Below are 23,105 nucleotides of genomic sequence, written 5' to 3' on the forward strand. Positions count from 1 at the left end.
GTGTTCAGGTGAGTGATGGGTGCATGAGTGTAAAGGTAAGTGTGTTTGGTGTGTCTAAAGAACTTTTACTTACCTTCACAGCCTTTCTTCCTGTAGCCGTCGGGAGTCCATCACTCAGCCGGAACTGAAAGCTGAACGGCTGCGATGTCAAAAGTGACAGCCTTCAGCTTTGAGTGCCGGTAAGAGTTCTAACTGAGTCTGTGCAGAATGACTCATGTCAGAACTCAGACTATCAGTGTTTGACAGCTTCAAACAGCTGTGAGACACTGATATTTCATCCCAGATGAAATTTCAGTCTGTGACATCACCTGTTGCCGGGTGGCCCTTAATTGGCCTGCTGAGCCCGCTGGGCGGGCTCAACGTCAATCAAGGGAAAATTGCGCGGATTGGCCGGACGTTGAAGTAGGCGGGTCAAAAACCCGAAAGGGGAAGTCCCGCCTCGGGAAAATCTACCCCAATATCTTTCCTTACAATTGTGTTAGTCCCCTCTTTAACCAGCAATGCTACCTCACCTCCTTTTTGCCTATCTTTCCTGAATATTGAATACCCCTGGATGTTGAGTTCCCAGCCTTGGTCCCCCTGAAGCCATGTTTCCGTAATCCCAATCATATCATATTCATTTACCTCTATTTGCGCTGCTAATTCATCCACCTTATTACGAATGCTCCTTGCATTATGACACAAAGCCTTCAGGCTTGTTTTTTTAACGCTCAGACCTTTTAGAATTATTTACTGTGGCTATGTTTGTTTTAAACCCTTGATTTCTCTGATTGCCACCTTTCTTTTTCTCCTTCCTGTGTTGTGCTTCTATCCTTGTTTCCCTTTCCTTTGTCTCCCTGCTCAGGTTGCCAACCCCCTGTCATTTTAGTTGTTAATGTGTTACTCATGAATTTTATTTGATCTCTGCACAGGGTCGATTTTAACTCACTCTGTCCGGCAGGAACAGGGCAATTGCAGCCCAAAAATAGCTTTGGGCAACTTACCGCTTTGTTTAGACTGGTGGTCTGACTGCCGCCATCTTGTGTAGGGTCCTGATATGGGTGGCCAGAGCACCTGCCTGTTTCAGGCAGGCAGCCACTTGTAATGAGCAAATCAAGCTCCTATCACATACATAGAACCCAGATTGTAATTTTGAGGTACAAATGGGCGGCGCGTGTAATGCACACTTGGCCCATTTAACTAGGTATTGAGTGGTCCACCAGCAATCCTTAAATGGATAACTGGAAGCCGCTCAGTAAACGGCCGAGGAAATGTTTAATTATTTTTGGATGGGCCCAGGAGGAGCAACTCTCTCCCTCAAAAAGTTGTTACAGCTGGGGGTTAATTGAAAATTTCAGAACGGAGATAGATAGGTTTTTGTTAGGCAAGGGTAAAGAACCAAGGCAGGTAGATGGAGTTAAGATGCAGACCAGCCATGATCTAACTGAATGGTGGAACAGGCTCGAGGAGCTGAATGTCCTACTCCTGTTCCTATGTTTCTTAATTTTCTACAAATGGTAAGGGACATTTCAGGAATTGGACCAAAACACAAGAGAATACATTTGCAGCAGTACATATTTCTAACCACGTAGGTCTCAAATTGACTGATAATTTGATTTTTTTCAGAAAAATAAAATGACCTACTAAGGATAAACGGTGTTGAAACATGTAGCATTACAGCGCGCAATTTTTGAAAATGTATAACTCTTTGGCAAGAATATTCTGTCTGCAATCTTGTATAAACAACTGTGTAAGGAAAGTGACAACCTGTCAGTCAGTTCCTACTGTCACTATGCTGATTAGCAAATTGGAAGTAACATGTACATATTTTAATTTAGATACCCAACATGTTACATTTATCATTGACCTGCACGAGTTCCACAATTAAAGGGGTGCCATCTTCATGAAGTGTTTGACAAGTTTGTTTATTTGGAAAGAGAAGATTTTATCATCATCACAGGCAAGTGATCTGAAGATGTGGTTTGTAACAACTTAAATTGTCTGCCTGCAAAAGCCAAAAATATTTTCCTTAAAACTTTTTAAATGAAAATAATGCCTCCTTAACATTATACAGCAAATAAGTGTTTTTCAAATTTATATAAAGTGCTTCATAGCCAATGAATTACTTCTGAAATGTAGTTACTGTTCTTATGTAGGCAAATATGGCAGTCCATTTGTACATAGCAAAGGTCCCACAAACAAGAGATAAATGAGTTAATCTGTTTTGGTGATGTTCATTGATCGATAAATGTTGGCCAAGGTACTGGGAGAATGCGCCAGCCCTTCGAATAATTCTGCAGGATTTTTTACATACACTTGAACAGCCAGATAGGGCCCCAGTTTAGTGTCTCATCCAAAAGACATTACCGCCTACATTGTAGCACTCCCCCGAGTACTGCAGTGAAATGTCAGTCCAGCTTTAAAGTCTCTGGAGCAGGACTTAAACCCATGTGCTGACTCATAGGCTAGAATGCCATCACTGAGCCAAGTTGACTGTAATGGACTCTATAGCATGATTTTATTTTAGTTTCTAATGAAGTTTGGCTTCAATGTCTTTGTATTTTGTAATATTAAATATGTGGTGCATGTGTAGCCCTACCCACAGTCCCAGGAAACATTCTGTGGCATGATAATTCATGGCCTTGGTGTGTAGCTTTTTAAACTGGAGCTTCTGAGTGCACAGCACTATCCCCTGGCCTCATATCTCTATACTAGCCTCCAGTATGGTGTACTGAAGTTGTGTGCCAAAGGTCTATTAAGGCAGTGTTGCAGAGACCAGAAAAGTGGTACCACTTGTCTTAACAGAACTAAGAGTATTAATTACTGCAAATATGGGTTTGACTTGGATTGAGTTCAGATTCCAAGACACCATTTACTGATTCCAATGACTTTATGGAGAAATGGATTATTCACTAATACAGCCAAGAACCATCTAAAACACCAAAGAGGATAAACACTTACAATGTAAATTTTAATAATTCAAGCATTTATTTTGTATATGCAAAATCAAGCAAGATAATGTTTCCCATTGCTAACATAGCCCTTTTCATCAGACGGTTTTCAGTAACATGCAGAATTACATGATTGTTTTCCTTTTACTTAGTAATTTTCTTGATCCAGGCGATATAACTGGAAATCCTTTTGTAAACATTTGGCTCAATCAGACCGTTGTAATCGTTGCCAAAGGAAAGTAATCCTTCAACCTCATTCTTTTTGCAAATCAGTGGCCCAGCAGAATCCCCCTGGAAAACACACCAGTATTCAACATTTAAAAAAAATGAAATGCAACTACAATAAACAAAGTACTTCACTGACAAACTATGTAGCCATCAAAAATAAAATGCTGCTTCAGGACTGCATTAATTTATGTTTAAATTCACATTAAATGTTCATATTCCATACAATTTATGAACACGACAGAAAGCAAAAATTGCAGATGCTAGAAATCAGAAACACCTGGAGAAAACATACAAGTTAATGTTTCAGTTGTAGTCCCTTTGTCAAAACTTGAAAATATTAGATGAACCACATTTAAAAAGGAACAAAGTGAAAGGGGAGGGAAAAACACACGAGGAAGTAGGATGTCCTGGCTTAAAAGTCAGGCATGATATTAAGAGACAACAGGAGACATGGAGAGAGAAATTAAAAGACATTTACAAGACATAGAACATGTAAATAGCCAAGACGGAGGGGGCAAGGCAGACAGAAAGAGAAACAGAGAAAACTGGCTTGGAGTGGGAGGATCCCTTTTTGGAACACTGTGTTGGCAAGGTGATCTGCATCCTTGGTGTCAACCTGGTTTTTTTCTCTTCTCAAAGGCTCCTGGGCAACTGGCGCCTGCTCTGCTCGTCAACGTTCACTTTCCATAACAAAATTTAAGTATAAAAAATTATAAGAGGGTGGCAATAACACCGTGAGTTGTTCCAGGGAGCATCGTCAGTGGTAATCAGAACAAAATTCAATGAATTGATTTTAAGTATTACAAGCCAGCAAAATGGTAGAACTGGATGTGTCTGGCTCATACAGCGCTAAACTTATAAACACGTAATACTCGTGTTTGTCAAGATGAAAATTTAGCAAGGAGGCAGGCCCACCCCTTTACATTTTTTATGTAATTTACTAATCGACAATGTGTACAGAAAAACTACTGGTTTGAAAAATGAGCACGAACCATAGCTGTACATAGGTGAAAATGAAGAATAAATTTCAACTGAAAATTAAAGTGTGTGAAATACTTACCAGAGGCATCTTTTCTCCCCATTCAAGTCACCAGCACATATCCTTGTATCCTTCACCAGATGATCAAACAAATGCAGTCTATTGCACTTTGCATTGCTTATGACCATTATATTCGCTTCTTATTTCTCAGGATATTTTCCTTTATCATTTGCTCCTCATCCATCAGAAAGATTTCTCTTTTTTTTTTAAGGAAGGTTGATGGTTTTCAAAGTGTCAAAGAGTCCCTTTCTTATCAAGCTGCAATTGGGCACAATGCAAAAGAAATATTAGAAGAGCATGCTTACATTTATATAGCACCTTTCATATCTCAGGAAATCACAAAGTGCTTCACAGTTAATTAAATACTTGGTGTGGTCACTGTGGTAATGTAGTTCAATATGGCAGCCAAAATACACATAACAAGGTCCCCTAACAGCAATGAGATAAATGATCTGTTTTAGTGATGTTGGTTGAGGGACAAATAGTGGCCAGGACACCAGAATTCCCCAGCTCTTCAAATAGTGCCATGCGATCTTTTCCTTTTGGTACATTAAAATGGAGAATTTAACTAAGCAGCAGCTAGCTAAAACTGTTTATTTTAAAATATATTCAAACTACTCCTGATAATGCCAAGCTATCCAATAACTCAAAATAAGCAATGTAAATAACACAGCAGTGGTAATTTAGTGCTAAAAATGAAAATGATCCAATAATTTGTATTAATCTACAGTAAATTAAGAGAAGCAGACTGTATATTGGAAACTTAGAGATACTCTTTTTTCTAATTCTTACACTACCTTGGGAAGCATGATGTTGTTTACTTTTGTGATACTGTTATATTCCAGCTGATGAAAGTAACCCTGAATTCGTCTGTGCTTCATTGTTTCGTAGCGAATGAGCACCCAACACAACCTCAAATGGTAATTCTGATCTGCAATAGGAAACCAAAGGAGGAACATTAATCATACCGAACTGCAATAGTATCTTCAGTAAAATTCATAATTTAGGATCTTAACCTTTGTGAACAGAATGCATGTTTTTCATCCTTTAATTATGCAGTTAAAAGTCTTTTTATTTGACCCAGCCCGTGACCTAGGAACATTAACCATACTGAACTGCAAGTGGATCTTCAAAAGTACAAGTGTACAGGTGGAATGGAGAGGATTAATTATAAACTAAAATAAATAATAACACTGAAGAGAAAGGGACAGAGAATATTCTCAAAGGTTTGGAAGCAGAGGGAGTAAATTGAGAGTGAGAGAGAACTCTACTTCAGACCAACAGCAACAAGACGTTGAGTGTCCAGTATCAATGCACAAGCAACACTTGGAACAGATCAACCTAAATAATCAAGTGTTTAAACACTAACATTTTTATGCTCACCCGCTTGACCAGCACTTAGCAAGAACTGACAAGTGATGAAATAAATTCATCTCAATATGCAAAGATGCTTTGATGCAACCAAACCAGTGATGCATGGAAGTGGCTTTGACTTCTTGTGATCCAATTCTGAAGTGGTTAGCTACGTAGATTTCGTGACTATTCAAGTGTTAAATTCTCACAAGAAGGTAAACGAACAGTTTAGCAAGAAATCCTAGCTAAAACAAGTAGAATGGGAAGTTAAAAGATGCAGGCCTAGAAATTGAGTTTTGGCTTAGCCAGGGCTTTAGCGCCGGAAGTTAGTGCCGGCGCTAAGTCCCCCTGCGCGCGCCAAAAATTCAGCAGGGCCGCGCCCAAACGGCTGCCGGCGCTACTGAAGGGTCTTTGCGGCGGTAAATCGGCGCTAACTGCCGTTTCGCGCCGCAATTCCAGCGCTGCGGCACCCGATGCGGTGCGGCAGGCTCGGGAAGTGCAGGCCTCCTCCTTCCCTTGAGGAGCTGCCTGCACCCGATCGCGGCCCGCGAAAATCTTTTAAAAAATGAGCCCGGCACCTCGGACAAGTGCCGGGCTTGCTTCTGTTCCGGGGGGGGGGGGGGGGGGGGGGAAGTCCGGGGAGGGAGCTGCGGCCAGGCGGCCGGCGGGAAAGCGGCCGGCCGCCGCGGGGCCTTTAATGCGCCGGCGCAAAGACTCGTAAGACTCTGTTGCCAGAGTCTTAGTTGCGGCTGTCACGGGCGAGGCGGCCGCAACTGAATTTCGGCGCTGGGGCCCGTCGGCATGGCAACCGGGACGCTGCGCACACCGATGACGTCATCGGTGCCGGCGCAGCGCTACCGGTCTACCGCGGTGTAAGGGCCCCAGGCAATTTCGGCGCCGGCGCCAAATGCAGCGCTAGGCCCTCTAGCGCCGCCAAATCGGCGCTAAGGGCACTCAATTTCTAGGCCGCAGTGTTTTAGGCAAGATATTATTTCAAAAACTGAAAAATAGAATGAAACATCAAAAGATTCCTTGCGTGGCTCAGCTTTGCTTGTTAAGAGCTTAGCCATAAAAACCAGGAAGGTCCAGGTGCAATTCCTGGTACATACAAGGTTAGCTGCTCTTCGCTTTATCTGCCTAAAAAGCGCATCGAGTCCCAAGAGAAAGTGCATGAGTGGACAGTGGGTGAAGACAGGATTGGACAATTTTAATGCTCCCATAATTGAATAGCCTGCTGACTAATTAGGGCTGGTGGCAGAAGGTGGCCAGCATCTGCAGGACCGTACCTCAGATGAGGGGCAAAAATTGAAGATAAGCAATTAATCCTCTGGCAGCAGTTTAAATCTCAATTCATGTTTTAATAACAGATAAAAGTTTATTTTCTTTTTAATTCCACCCCCTCAAAAAAAAAAAAGTTTTTTTTTAATATGCAAGAGGTTTTGAGAGGATAAATGGGGAGAAACTGTTTCCACTGGCAGGAGGATCGGTAACCATAGGAGACAGATTCAAGATACAGGAAACTTTGGTTTATCTGGAGGTTTTATGTCCAGAATACCCGATCTAACGGCAAAAATCAGGAGCCGTTTTCCATAAGTTTTTTTTTAGATCTCGTTCTTTTTTTCCCCCCAGTCAGGCACTGCAAGGTCTGTAGCTATAGCAACAGCTTCAGCTAGAGACGCTTGCAGCTGCAGCCGACTCTTTAGCTGTTGCTAAGCAACAGTGTTTGTTGTCAGATACGGAGATGAAAACCTCCGTATGCTTCAACATTAACTTTGTATGTCCGGCAGTTTTGATAGATCGGCAGTTTTGATAGATCGGCAACACGCCGGTCCCGTCGGTGCCGGATATCACAAAGTTTCCTGTAATTGGCAAAAAAATCCAGGGGGAAAATTAGAATTTTTTTTTAAACACGAGTTATGATGATCTGGAATGCACTGCCTGAAAAGGTGGTGGAAGCAGATTCAATAGTAACTTTCAAAAGGAAATTAGATATATAAATTGAAAAGGAAAATTTTCAGGGCTGTGGGCAAAAAGCAGGAATAATTGGATAGCTCTCTCAATGCGCCGTCAGGCACGATGGGCCAAATGGCCTCCTTCTGTGCTGTATGATTAGATTCTATAGCCCAGGACTACAGAATGTAAATGGAGAACACCCTCAAATTCACACTGTCTGCTGCAATTAAAAGTGAGGTTCAGATGAATTAGCCCATTTCATCTCATCCTCCCAGAATATCAACTTTCACCTCCCCCAATCATAGCATGAGTCCAGAGTACTGGCCAACTGTGAAGCACTTTGGGATGTTTTGCTATGTTTAGGTCACGATTTAAATGCAAGTCGTTTTTTGGGCTTTGGCCACGCTTTCTAGCAATACATTCCAACTGATCATCATCCTCGGTGTAAAGAAATACTTTCTAGAGTCTAGACTGCCCCACGGTCTTTGTATTTCAACTGGAAGTGAAGTAGTTTTATGCTTTACCTTGATTAGAGCACATTGGCTACATCTTATACTGAATGCTTGTACATAGTGTTAAAAAAGAACTAAAATGCTGGGAATAAAATTTAACACTTGTGGTGCTTCATCAATGTTCCCAAGAAAGTGAAGAGGAAGAAAAGGCTATTTCTCCCATCAAATTTACCTCCACGATTTCAACTCACCCAGCTTAGCATCCAACTGATGTATCTGATTCCATTATCTTATCGGGTAGATCATTACAAACGTTTATCACTCAAGTAAAGATGTTATTTCTAAGATTGGTTTTAAATTGACATGGTACTAACTTCAGAAAGAAGTTGGATTTATATAGCATTTTACCTTGGGTACTTTACAGCTTTACTTTTTTTTGAAATGTAGTCACTATTATATAGGCAATCAGTGCATAGCAAGGTCACATAGATTAAAATGAATGATCATGATTTAAGGGGGGAATGATGGCCAGGAGACAAGAACTCCTTGCTCTTCAAATAGTGGTACCTTTTACATCACCTGAACAGGGCCTCGGTTTAACATTGTATTTGAAAGAGGGCACCTGACACAACAGCACTCCCTCGACTATCTTGGGTATCTGGCTAGTAAGTGCTCAAGTTCACAGCGGGACGTGAACAGACAACATTCTGACTCAGAGACGAGTGTGCTACTAAATGAGCCAAACTGATAATAGTTCATCTGGGATTATTCTTGTTGCTCTTCTCTGCACCCTTTCCAATACATGTATATCGCTTTCAAAGCATGGCAACCAGAAGCACAAAAAGTATTCCAACCTGAAGCATTAAATCGTTTTCAGTTTTAGATGCTGATATATCCGTTATATATTTCCATAGTTTTCTGCTTGAACTCATTTCTTTAAATTAGTTTTTCCTTTCAGGTTTTGCCTATGGACATGCACATTTTATAACTGGCCACCAAGAGGTGCAGTTTACCCAGAGATGGTGGCGCCAACCATCTAAAAGGTGCACTATTGTAAATCTATGTATCTATATTTTGTTTTAAGTCTTTTTATGGGTTCTCAAGACAATCTGGAAAGTTTCTTTCTAAAATCAACAGTATTAACTCATGTGGGAAATGCAGCAAGGCTGGAGTTATACTGCACTGAGTGCAAATTCAATCCAGTGTGACACAGAAATGACTCCAAAGCAGCAAGATGTGATCCTAATAGTCGGTCACCAAGAGATAGCAAATTTAATATCTTATAAGTGAAATAATCAATATTGCATGTAGGTTGATCTCCCATTGTGTTTCTCAGTGAGTATAATACATTGTACAATGGGGAAAGCATGGCAATAGGACTGGGTGGTTCCACTCACACCTGTCCAAGCACATCCAATGCATCACTATCTTCTCTTACCACCCTCACACAGGTACCGTCAGTTCCACAAGGATGTATCCCCTTAGGCTTCTCCTCTTCATCTGCATGCTGCCCCTTGATGACATCATGCACTGGTACAGGGTCAGCTTCCATGTGTTTGGTGAGCACACCCAGTTCTCCCTCCCCAATACTTCCCTTGACCACCCAAGTGCTCAGACTGCCCATCCAACATTGAGTCATGGATCAGTCAAGATTTCCAACAACTGAACAATCGGGAAGATTAAAGCCATGGCTTTAGCCTCTGGATTAAGCTCAACTCCCTTGCCACTGACTCCAATCTCCCTCCTTGGCCACTCACTCAGGTCGAACCAGACTGTGCAAAACTTTGATTTTGTTCCAACTCACAGCTGAACATCAAATCCCACATCTTAGAAACCTCACTGCCACTTCTGCAACACTGCTCAGCTCAGCTCTCGTCACTACCTCATCCTCACTGAAACCCTTACTTGTGCTTTTGTCCCCTCTCGGCTCAATTTCGCCAATGTCCTCTTTGCTGGCACCCCACACTCCAGCCTCCATAAATTCCAACTCAGCTGTCCGTATCCTATGCTGCACTAAGACTCATTCACCGATCATCCCTTATCCTCACTGACCCGACATTGCCTTCATGTCCTCCAATGCATAAAAATCAAATTTGTTCATGGCTTTACCCCATCTCTACAACCTTCCACCCCGCACACCCTTCAGTATGCCAAACTACTGTACACCGTCCCCTCCCTTATGTCTGCTTCTCCACCTTTATAAGCCTTATCAAAACCCATCTTTTTCATCAATTTTTCAGCCAACTCTCCCATCATGGCTCATAATTTGTTCCTTTAAACTTTTTATTTTTTATTTTCTGCTTGCAATCTGATGTGATAACAATGCCACGTAAAAATATTTTCAGAAAAATAAGGACTCTTACAAAAGAGACAGACTTCACAAACTAAGTAGGGACAATGAGAATTGCGGGGGAATATCGAAGCAGTTACAGTCATAAAGGTCGTGGGTGGGTGGAGGCGGAGAAAGAGAACTTGATCTAAAACTAGATTGATCAAAGAGTAGAAAGTAGCCATCAGGTGCCAAAAGAGGATACACATCTACAACAAGATGAATGAATATATGAATATGAAAAGTGTTGGGAGTGAATTACCTGAACTGGAGGCCATTATAGCAGATGGGAAGATGTAATAGGAATCTCTGAAACCTCCAGTGCCCAATGTAATGATAATAGAAAAAGCAGAGTCCAGCATCCAAGAAAGAAGGCAATGTAGTCCTTTATATCAGGGGCACCTAGGGAATTAAATGAGTTGTTCTCTTGGGAGATGGATAGTTACATTATTGAGCTATTCTGGTTGGATATCTGTAAAGCTAACACAAGGTTATGAGTATGTAGCTGTGCCTAAAAACCTTGCACACATCCGAAAACACAACCATGATTTTCCGTCCACTGATTTCAATAGACAACACACCCACAATTTTCCAATAGATGCTGGCAGTTGGCTTGTAGCTAGAAATTTGGTATAGGAGCCTGCTACAGAGTGCCAGGTCAGAATGAGAAGAGAGTTTACTCAATGAAGATTAAGAAGGGTATGTGAAAACAGGAAACTTATTTTAATGGGGACTTTAATTAATCAAATAAAAAATTGGGGCTACACAAGTAGCTCGGAATCAGGAGTTGATATGGCTTGGACTCATAAGAACATAAGAAATAGGAGCAGGAGTAGGCCAATCGGCCCCTCGAGCCTGCTCCGCCATTCAATAAGATCATGGCTGATCTGATCCTAACCGCCAATCCACTATCACAGAACCATCTCCTGAATCTAACAGAATTAGACACACGAAATAGGAGCAGGATCAGGCTACACGGCCCCTGGGCCCGCTCCGCTACCCACAGGGCCATGACCGATCCGAACCTAGACTCATGTCCAAATTCCTGCCCGCTCCCCGTAACCCTTAATTCCCTTTACTTCTAGGAAACTGTCTATTTCTGTTTTAAATTTATGTAATGATGTAGCTTCTACAGCCTTTTGGGGCAGCATATTCCATGGACCTACCACCCTCTGAGTGAAGTAGTTCCTCCTCATCTCAGTTTTGAAAGAGCAGCCATTTATTCTAAGACTATGCCCCCTAGTTCTAGTTTCACCCATCATCGGGAACATCTTCCCCGCATCCACCCGATCCAACCCCTTCACAATCTTATATGTTTCAATAAGATCGCCTCTCATTCTCCTGAACTCCAATGAGTCCCAATCTACTCAACCTCTCCTCATATGTCCATCCCCTCATCCCCGGGATTAACCGAGTGAACCTTCTTTGTACTGCCTCGAGAGCAAGTATGTCCTTTCTTAAGTATGGACACCAAAACTGTACGCAGTATTCCAGGTGCGGTCTCACCAATACCTTGTACAACTGAAGCAATACCTCCCTATTTTTATATTCTATCCCCCTAGCAATGAAAGCCAACATTCCATTGGCCTTCTTAATCACTTGCTGCACCTGCATACTAACCTTTTGAGTTTCGTGCACCAGGACCCCCAGATCCTTTTGTACTTCAGTACTTTCCAGTTTCTTGCCATTAAGATAATAACTTGTTCTACGATTTTTCCTGCCAAAGTGCATAACCTCACACTTTCCAGTATTGTATTCCATTTGCCAAATCTCTGCCCACTTACTTAGCCTGTCAATGTCCCCTTGCAGGTTTTTTATGTCCTCCTCACTCACTACTTTCCCTCCCATCTTAGTATCATCTGCAAACTTTGATATGTTACACTCGGTCCCCTCCCCCCTCCTCCAAATCGTTAATATAGATTGTAAAGAGTTGGGGACCCAGCACTGACCCCTGCGGAACACCACTAGTTACTGATTGCCAGTCTGAGAATGAACCATTTATCCCAACTCTCTGCCTTCTGTTAGATAGCCAATCCTCTATCCATGCCAGAATATTACCCCCAATCCCGTGATTTTTTATCTTAAGCAATAATCTTTTGTGTGGCACCTTGTCAAATGCCTTTTGGAAGTCTAAATACACTACGTCCACTGGTTCCCCTTTATCCACCCTATATGTTACTTCCTCAAAGAACTCCAGCAAATTTGTCAAACATGACTTCCCCTTCATAAAACCATGCTGACTTTGTCCTATTAAATTATGATTATCCAAATGTCCTGTTACTGTCTCCTTAATAATGGACTCCAAAATTTTACCTACCACAGATGTTAGGCTAACCGGTCTATAGTTTCCAGCCTTCCGTCTACTGCCCTTTTTAAATAAGGGTGTTACATTAGCAGTTTTCCAGTCTGCCGGGACCTTTGCCGAGTCCAGGGAGTTTTGGAAAATTACCAATGCATCCACAATCCCTACCGCCACTTCCCTCAAGACCCTAGGATGTAAGCCATCAGGTCCAGGTGATTTATCCGCCTTGAGTCCCATTATTTTACCGAGTACCATTTCCTTAGTGATTTTGATCGTGTTTAGCTCCTCCCCCCCTTTAGCCCCCTGTTTGTCCAGTGTTGGGATATTCTTAGTGTCTTCTACCGTAAAGACTGATGTAAAATATTCATTCAGTGTTTTTGCCATCTCCATATTTCCCACCATTAATTTCCCGGTCTCATCCTCTAAGGGACCAACATTTACTTTAGCCACCCTTTTTCTTTTTATATAACTATAAAAACTCTTACTATCTGTTTTTATACAACTTACTAAACATTATGGCCTGTATTTTCCGATCCCCACAGGTGTGTACGAGCTGTGTACACACCCGTGGGGACCTCGCAAGTGCCGGTTTCAGGCATGCGAAGCGCATGCGCTGAAAACCGGCACTTCCGAATCCTCTTGACAGATCATCCTGCCTGCCCTGGAGAAGGGACTCTGCGGTGGAGAGTTCCGCTTTCTGCAGAACCTCCGCCCGCTGAAATCCCTTAAAAATCTTACGCCTGGTAAAAGCAGGCGTAAGGCCTGCTTTTACTAGCATAAGAGTTTTTTAAAGTTTTTTTTTTTTAAATTTCTCCATTTAAAAATACTTTAAAAAGTTTCTTTTTAGCCCCGTAAAAAACTTTCAAAATTAAATTTGTTTAAAATATAATTTTAACTAATTTTAAAAACGTGATTTAAAAAAAAATTATTTAATGTTTTGATGTGTTTTTGAGTGATCCCCATTCATACTTTTGACAGGTCTAAGCTGAGTGACCCATCAAAAGTATGAAGGGGGATTCCCTTCTTTCATTGGTTCCCCATGGCCGACATGGTCCCAGGGATGCTTGCGAACCGCATGCGCCCCGGGATACCTGGGCCCTGCACATTTCGTAGAGCAGTGGCCCAGGAGTGGAAATGTCCAGACCTCCAGAGCCCTCAGGTAAGGGTGCAAATTTTTTCCAGATCGGAGGCCTCCGCACGCAGGCAGCCTCTGATTGGAAAATACAGGCCAATGACTGCATCAGCAAAGCAACTAGAGGCAATGCATATCTTTGCTTGGTAATGGCAAGTGACTCAGAAAACATGCAGACAGGTGGTAACAACCACAAAAAGATCAAATTCAATATGATCTAAGATTCAGAAATTGAGAGGACTAGGGGGGCGGGAGTGGACACATACATTATGTATTTTTTTTTAAAAAGGATAAACATTGAGGAAATGGGGGGGAACAGCTTAAACAAATTGATGGGATGGGGGCATTGCACAACAATACATCAGTAGAGGCCAAGTGGTACACCTTTGAATGCATAATGCTAGTATGCAAGGTTAATTAATTCCAGCATTAGCAGGCATAGACTTGAATACATGCAAAAATATAATAGGGTGGGCAGAGGGGCAAACAAAGCCCTAGATAAAAGCATAGCTGCAGGTGGAAAGCATAAAAGTAAGAAATTTCTTCAATATCTTAACAGTAAGAAGAGTTAGAGAAGAGGCAAGAATCCTAAAAGATGCTAATGAGGCCAAAACTGCAGAGGCACATACTATAGTTAATACACTAAATGAATAGCAGAAAATGCTGGAAAAACTCAGCAGGCCAGGCAACATCCATGGAGAGAAAATAGAGTCAACGTTTCGGGACAAACCCTTTGTCAAGACTGGAAAAGCACAGGAAATGAAATAGATTAAAAGGCCAGGCTGGGAGAGCTATCCACTATCGTACTAAATGACTAGTTCCTCCAAGTATTCATCAGGGTTGACATAACATGTTGTGCTAAATAATATTAATCCAAGTAGAATAACTGACATAAATGAGATTGAAGTTCTAGATAGGATTTAAGGGCTCAAAATAAATCCCCTGGGATGGTTAGTATTTATGTAACAGTACAAAGAGAGACAAGGGATCCATCTGTTTTGTGATGCACTGACTGTTACTATGAGGGAATTGTTGCACACTGGTGAGGTCATGCTAGATTGGAAACTAGTGGTGTGGTACCCATAATCAAAAAAGGAGACAAAAGCAGACACAGGCAATTACAGGCTCATTCATTGCTATGCAAAATAATGGAATCAACTATGAATAAACTTGATCACCTGTATGCAGATAATCTAGTAAATAGCAACCAACTTGGGTTCAGAAGGGAAGATCCTGACCAACTGCTGTTGTGGAAGTAACATTCAAATAGACTATGGAAAGCCCCATGTGGTGTAGCTTGCTCTCCAAAAAGCATTTGACAAAAGTTCTGTATGAAAGACTAATATTTAAGCTTAAAGCTCAAAAACTGCTAATAAAGGACAGAAAGCAGCAAGTACTTGTTAGAGGAGTTATGTCATGTCTAGTCAGAGATAAAGAAGGCATTTAAGCCCTAGAGGCAGTTCAGAGAAGAGCCATAAGGGCTGAATTATGAGGAAAGATGGGGGGGAAATGTGTACTGCAACCTTGAAAGGAGGCAACTGGGAGGCTTATATAGGCATACAAAAAGGTAGGACATGACAGAATTGATCCCGAACACTACCTAAAAAATAAAACATGAACATAAGACAAGGGAACACAAGTTCAAACTAGTAAAAGACAAAATTAGGACTAATGTCAGTAAGTTCTTCCGCACACAGAATGATTCAGACTTCTAGATAGGGCAAGAGGCAAAAACCTCAATTATTTAAGGAACAGTCGGATGCCATGATGGGGGTGGGAGGGCTGTCGGGCTTTTCTGGAAAGATGAGCTAGTGTGGACTTTCCTCATTTGTATCTATCTTGTGCTCCCAAACATCTTCCATTATTACTCTCCAACTAGCCATTAGGCTATGTAAAACAAATTCTACAAGAGACTGAACAAATACTGTAATGTTGCAGTTACATAATGATTTTTTTTTTTTAAATGAACAAAATGCATATAAAATACAATTTAAATAAAATGAATGGATGCAACACAAAATATTATGATATAAAGTTAGCTCACCTTGGGAGTGAATTTCAGTTCCTTATATATAGTACATAGTATTTAGAATTAGTGACTTCATCTTTTTCCATGGTCTGTTTACTGTTTTCCATTTCTGTTCTTTTGCTGGTGTTGGGCATACAGCCCACTTGTGTGCCATGTGACTAGGCCAGAATGAATTGATTTTGCTGGCTGATATAGGGAATTATACTACATTCTTCTGCGATTTTCCTCTCCAACCTTGTGATCATCCAACAGCACTAACTCAGCAACACAACCTCCTTTTAGATTTGAAATCCAGACAATTGGATCTCTTAGATTTCCAATTTGCTTTCCAATCAGATGACCAGTTTTTGACAGATCTTCTGCCAGGTTGTTAAAGGCGTTAACCCAAGTTGTTTTGCAATATGTACAATATCTTGCTTGCTGCAGTCTCTTACTTTATTAACACAATAGTACATGCTGACACAATGCTAATAATGGTGGCACTAGGCATATAATTCATTCCTCAAGCAAGGTTTCTTGATTTCAAAGAAATGAATGACTAATCCAATGATCATATAGTGCCACATAGTACTATGCTTTGCAGCCATCAGAGTAGCTGAATCATAGACGGTTCAGTGCCCAGTTTGTGTAAAATTAGTAACTCTTACAAAGGGTATCAATGAAGGATATGCAATTTGCCTCAATGATCACAGGGTTGGGAAGGGAAAAACAAAATTGGATTCTTGTTCTTCTCCAGCCAAATATTAGAACAGTGACTCCATTTTTAAATCCCATGAGGCTTGCGGTTTGACCCAGACCATTCACATTTTCTTGCTGATTACTGGACCACAAGTGCAGCAGATGGGGAGGAAGGTGTTCTCATTAATGTTTGCACAGGTCATACTTTTAAAGCCTCCTAGAATGTAGAAAAAAATTGTTTGATGCCCCCTCTCCAACAGCTAGTCACTCAAACTGGCAAAATAAAGCAGCTCACCCATGTAACTCAACAATCAGATAACTGCTTAGCACAACCTATTATTATGCACACTCCAAGATGTCAAATTGGTTAAACTAAATTTAAAAATATCCTCATTATCAAATGAAACACATTGGCCTGGCTTTTCCGGCCTCGCAAGTTCCGGGTTTATGCATGCGCTGCGCCTGCGCGAAAACCCGGAACTTGAGATCTGTCAAGAATCTTCTTCCACTTCCCCAGGAAATGGACACTTGCTGGTGGAAAGTTGTGCCCCACAAATGCCCATGAAGCTCTTGCGCCTGGTAAAAGCAGGCGTAGGGCCTTCTTTCACCAGTGTATGGGTTAAAGTAAGTATTAAAATAACATTTTAAAAATCATTTAAACATTCAAAAAACCCTGTAAAATAAGTGTTATTTTTGGCCCCTTGAAAAATGTTTAAACTTTTTAATTAAATTTTTCTTTTAAATGTTTAATTAAATTGTATTAATTAATTTTAAACATGTAATTTTTTTTATTTCAGTGCTGTGTTTTTTGGGCGATTCCTATTAAGCTTAGGGGGATTCCGTACATAAATGGAATCGTCATAAGCATAATGGGAATCCCTTTTCTGATTGGTTGGGCTGGCCCACGTGATCCCAGGGACGCTTGCGAACCGCCTGTGCCCCGGGATACGTAGGCCTCCACCCAGGCGTACGTGTAGAGACCCAGGTGCGCGAGTCTCTGTGGATCCAGAACCATCAGGTAGGTGTGTAGTTTTATTGTGGCTCAGAGGCATCCGCCCGTGGGAAGCCTCTGACTGCAAATTCAGGCCCAATTATGTTCCATTGTTTTAATCATACCATTCACACTCCTGACTTGCAATTAGTTTTAAAAAAGGAACCCAAAAAAACCTAAATCATGGTGTACTTAACAAGGCAGCAATCTACTGGTCCTGTACACTGCAGCTATCCGTTTGACAAGATGCCTGCTTTAATGTGATAGGAACTGGCAGTAGTTATACTAACTGGCTCTACATAGTTCTCTAGATCAGGTAAAAGGGCGGACGGCCAGTTCTTTGCCAACTCTAAAATGCTTTAATGCGAAAGTTTTAAAAGTTTGCTCTGCCTTGGATATAGTTATATTGTAATTGTGCAAAGTGAAGCAATGCCGGACTACCTCGCACGATGGGCTTGTATTATTTCCCAGAATTTGGTGCGCTGTCAGATCACTTCGGAATTACACAAAATGCAAATTAGCTAAGCATTCTGGAAGTAAAAAAAAGTCTCGAGTGCCAAAGTAACATTTCACAGTCAGAAAATATTGTTTTTTGTACATCTCATTAAGGGACAATACAGTCACATGCACTGTACCAAAATTCAAAAAATTTCATATAGATTTGAAGAATAAAACCGCATCACCACAAATGGAATTACTATTTAAGCAGCTAATACTTCATCCACTATAGTGTTTTTCATAAATCACTGTCTTAACCCAAACAGCAGTTGATAACCCTCCAGTGCCACCAAACGTTCACACTCAAGACACTTAGTTGACACTATCGTGCGTTAGTTTTTTAAAAATTATCTGCATTCAGCCCGACTGTTCCTAATCAAGTTCATGTAATTCAGTAAACCATACTACCAGTTTTTCTAACACTACTTCACCCAGTACTATTTTTCATATGCATTAAATTTACAAAGGAAACTGACAAATAGCAAATAAAGTAAAATGATTAAACACCATAAAAACACATTTTTGAAGGTGATATTGGGCCAGAAATTCCAGAACGGGGCTTGCAGCGCGTGCAAGCCCCATATTTGCACTTACCCCGCGCTCCTGCCGATCAGCTTCTGGGACGCCTGAACTTGGAGAAATTGAAAGCACATTCCCGGGCAGCGTATGACGTCACGCCGCCCAGGAGTGCAGCCAGCGCGGACCCAGGAGCATGCAGTGTAAGTGAGACACGCCCCTTGAGGTCTCAGTTTCACTGGACACGCCCCCAATGTTTCTGTCAAGCTGCTTTGCTTTTTTACATGCAAAGCAGCAGTTTAAATAGGTTTTTGGAAGTTTTTTGAAGATTTTGGTAACTTTTATAAACTTTTTTAAATGTTTACATTATTTTGAGTAATCTGAAGTAGTTTTAAAGAGAATTAAAGCAATTTAAAGACTTTTAAAAGCCCTAAAAGAATTTTTTTAATTCCATTTATTTATTTAGCAATGTCGTCGTCATACGTGTCTTCACACTGTTCCCTTTGGGGAACTGTATGAAGTGGTGGAAGGATTTATGGCCGTGATTAACGCTCATTCCGTGACCGTAACCATCTTTGAACCAGCCATTAGGGCGGTTAGTCCTATGGCGGGAGGGTTTTACGGGCTCCCACAAGCTATACAAGGAGGGGGGGGCCACCCACACCCACAAATATCCCACTGGATGTCAACCTAGAATTTAGAGCCGGAGCTCCGACTCCACTTGCCGGGACTGTCTGGAGCGGGGTTCGAAACCCTACCCTGATCTGGCCCAGCGGCGGGGATCCTACCGCTATGACAAACGCCCAATCCGATTAGCTACGTGAAATGGCAGCATAGGGCTCCAGTCACGGGGAGGGAAAAGGCGCAGGAAACGTATGGGTGTCACCTTTTGTGCGGAGTGGGCCTTTTGCGTAGCAGTAAGCATCCCTGCCGTTGGGCCAGGAGTAGGGTTTTGAACCCCACTCCAGACAGTCCCGGCAAGTGGAGTCGGAGCTCCAACTTTAAATTCTGGGTGGACATCCAGCGGGATACTTGCGTCCGTGGGTGTTGGTGGCCCCCCCCCTCAGATGGGTTGTGGGAGCCCGTAAAACCCTCCCGCCATAGGACTAACCACCCTAATGGCTGGTTCAAAGATGGTTACGGTCACGGAATGAGCGTTAATCACGGCCATAAATCCTTCCACCACTTCATACAGTTCCCCAAAGGGAACAGTGTGAGGATACGTGCGATGATGACCTCTTGCGCAATGCACCTCCTTGGACCCTCAGTCGCAGATGCGAGGGGGCAAGTCGTGCAAGTGTTAAATTTTTTATTTTATTGACATGTAAAATGTTGGCCCAATAATTCCCTTCCAAATGCGCTAGTACGGTCGGGGTACTTACGCATCTGGCCGGATGAAATGCCGGTTTTCAGCATGCACAGTGCATGTGGGGAAAACCGGCATTTCCTGTCCTCTGAACGAAGGGGTTCAGAGGCAGAACGCGTGCGACTGCACAGGCAGCGCGTGCGCAGTATAATTCGCCGCTTTCATTAATGCTTTCAGTGAGGTCCAGTCATTACAACTTACACATGAAAAAAGCATGGGTACAGTTGCTACAGAGGAAGATATTTCTTATCGTGGAGCTTCTGAAAGTATGTATGTCTGTATATATTCCTTTGCGTGTTATGTATATATTCCTTTACTTATGTGTATGAATGTATTATTTAATTATGACTTTCAGAGAAAGTAACTTATTGGAAAATCATAATTAAAAACATACATTCATAGTAAAGGAATATAAAACATACATACATATACGTAAAGGAATATATGTGGACATACATACATAACTCATTCTCACATTCCATTCACACAGCCACAATTGCTCCTTCTACCTACCGTTCTGAAAACCCTTTTTAAAAAAAAAAAAAAAAAAAAAAATTTTAACTTTAAAACTTACTTAAAATTTCTTAAAATAACTTCCCTCCCTTTCCCAAACAAAAATATTGCATTTCAAAAGCTCCACGATAAAATATATCTTCCTCCGCAGCCAATGAACCACTTTACACTTGCTTTTTTTCAGTGTAACTTCTAAGGACTTAACCTCACGGATTTCATGAATGAAATCCACGAAGTTCACTGCGCAAGCGCTGCCTGTGCAGTCGCACGCGCTCGAGGTCTGGAAATGCCGGCGTTCCCCGCATGCGCTGTTCATGCTGAACGCCGGCATTTCCAACGGCCAGAAGCGTGAGTAAGCCGACCGCACTCACGCTTCTGGCCTGGAATTTCTGGCCCAATGATGACCTCTGCCGAGTATGTACCAAGATGGCAGAAATGGCTCAACATTTGTGTGGGCATATTATTATACTCATATAAGGTGGTGTTGGTTACTGGAGTAATAAAAGCAGATCAAATAACATTGTACTATGTTAATCCTCATTCAATGACTGGACTCTTGTCCTCTATTTAAAGAACTCCAGCTACATGATGTCTTTTTACAGCAAACTGTGACAAAACCCATTATTAAACTGCATTTGGAAGTTAGAAAACAGATGAGAGGTTTAACTTTTCGTAATGTACAGCAATTCTGACTTTCAAATTTTATTTTTGATAACTTTTATAATACAAGTCTACTTGCAGGTAAGCAACTTGAAAGAGAAACTAATGCAGTTTCAACAAACATGACAAAAATACCGAAACATTTTGCAAAAAAAGAGCGCACAAAAATAAAACACATCTAACTGAAATCAGCGAAGAGTTGAACAACTAACTGAATCTTCTGTACTGCTCTTTTGAAAGCTCAGCAATGGCCAAAGCCATTTCATTCACAAGTACTATATACACAAAATGTAACTGACCAAGTGTTTCCTTTAGAAATATTGCCAGAAGAAAAACTCAATTGTACGCAACTCAAAAAAATCAAGATCAGAATTACTACAAATATCCTTTTGCATCACAAGCACATATGATGGGGGATGGACAAGATGCCAGTTTATCACACCCTCAGCCATACTGTTACTTCCAGGCTCGACTATTCCAACGCTCCCCTGACTGGCCTTCCATCTTCCACCATCCATAAACTTGAGCTCATCCAAAACTCGGCTGTGTGAATCTTAATTTGCACCAAGTCCCGTTTACTCATCACCCCTGTGCTGGCTGACCTACACTGGCTCCCAAACAACAGAAAATGCTGGAAATACTCAGCAGGCCAGGCAACTCTGTTTCTCTCTCCACCGATGCTGCCTGGCCTGCTGAGTATTTCCAGCATTTTCTGTTGTTATTTCAGATTTCCAGCATCCGCAATATTTTGCTATTGTACATTGGCTCCCAGTCCAGCAACGCCTCAAAATTAAAATTCTCATCCTAGCGTTCAAATCCCACCATGGCCTCACCCCTCCCTATCTCGCTTACCTCCACTCGCACTACAACCCAGAGAACTCTACATTCTTCCAAATCTGGCATCCTGTCCATCCCCCACCATTGGCAGCTGTGCTTTTAGCCGTCTAGGCCCTAAGCCAGTAGTGGGGAAAGTCCGGCCCACCAAGCCAGTCTATCCAGCCCGCTGGACAGGACAGAACAGAAATAGAACGGGAGCCGGGGCTCAAGCTGCACATTCGTTTATCCACTTTCACCTTGTGGGTCAGAGACAGACCCGAACTGCAGCCAGGGAACACACAGTAATACATGATTCCATTTTTCAATTCGCAAAAGCGATTCTCCCCAGCCCGATCTGAAAAGGAACTGGTCCACGATTTTGGGCCCCAATGGCGGACGTCTGTACCCAGAATGCACTGCGTACTCGAATATGCCCCATCCATTTTAGAGTCGCGCCACGGCTGCTCATCTCCATTACTCTTTTGCGGTGCATCTTTCCTCTCCTGGTACCCAGAGCACCCTTAATCTTCTATACTCAAAGAAATACAAGCCTAGTCTATGCAACATGGGGGCGTGGGTTGGGAAGAAACCATCAGGTACTGGAGATTTGTCAATCTGCAGCCTCATTATTTTCTCCACTATCAGTCCCCCCCACACTTGTATAATCTAGTAGGTTTCTCCCTGTGATGTTATTTTCCTCCAGTACTTTGTCTTCCTCTACTGTGAAGACCTACACAAAGTAATCATTTAGCAAGTCTAACATTTCCTTATTTTCAATTACAATATTACCTGCGTCTCCCTATTAGCTGACTCACTAAATCTTGATCTCTATCATTCAATGGGAAAGAAATCTTGGTTTACAATTCTTCTACATGCCGCTCAAGTCTAACTAACAGCCATCACCTCCTGGCTTTGATGGTTACCCTGAAACACCTTCATTTATCAACATTCATGGTTTCACCATTTCCTCCACTACTAAAGCTGTGTCCAAGCTGCCTATTTTCATCATGTCAAAATTTTCCCCTCAATCTCTCTCTAATGTCCAAGTGCATCCAACAATTAAATACTGGCACAATATCATGGAATGCTCTAGTTCTTCATAGGATAGAACAAAAACACTTGACAGTTGAGAAGTGATTCTTCTCTAAACTCTGGCCTCCAACTCCCTCCTCTCGCTACAAAATCCAAGCTGATTCAAAACTTGAATATGCCTGGGGAGCTAACTCATGCTGACTAACACCTCTCTTGCACTCCTGTGCAGGATATAAGAAAGTGTTAAATCTGACAGGTGATCTGTTTTTCATCTCAAGCTTCGCACCT

At 41.8% G+C, this 23,105-nt stretch overlaps 1 protein-coding gene across 5 annotated transcripts in view; it reads right to left on the minus strand.

Annotated features, from left to right (window-relative positions):
• Positions 1-2,944: 2,944 nt before the first annotated feature.
• LOC147108116 (cold-inducible RNA-binding protein-like) overlaps positions 2,945-23,105 on the minus strand; it is a 37,825-nt gene continuing 17,664 nt past the window's right edge. For all 5 annotated transcript variants that reach the window (XR_015080527.1, XR_015080526.1, XR_015080525.1 and 2 more), the window contains 3 exons: positions 4,995-5,128; positions 4,219-4,455; positions 2,945-3,221 (listed from right to left, as the gene is read on the minus strand). The gene's annotated coding sequence lies outside the window, so the exon portion shown is untranslated. The remainder of the gene's footprint in view (positions 3,222-4,218; positions 4,456-4,994; positions 5,129-23,105) is intronic.

Source organism: Somniosus microcephalus, chromosome 13 (assembly GCF_052327205.1).
Source record: "Somniosus microcephalus isolate GS21.2 chromosome 13, FLI_Smic_1.0, whole genome shotgun sequence".
Lineage (NCBI taxonomy): Eukaryota > Metazoa > Chordata > Chondrichthyes > Squaliformes > Somniosidae > Somniosus > Somniosus microcephalus.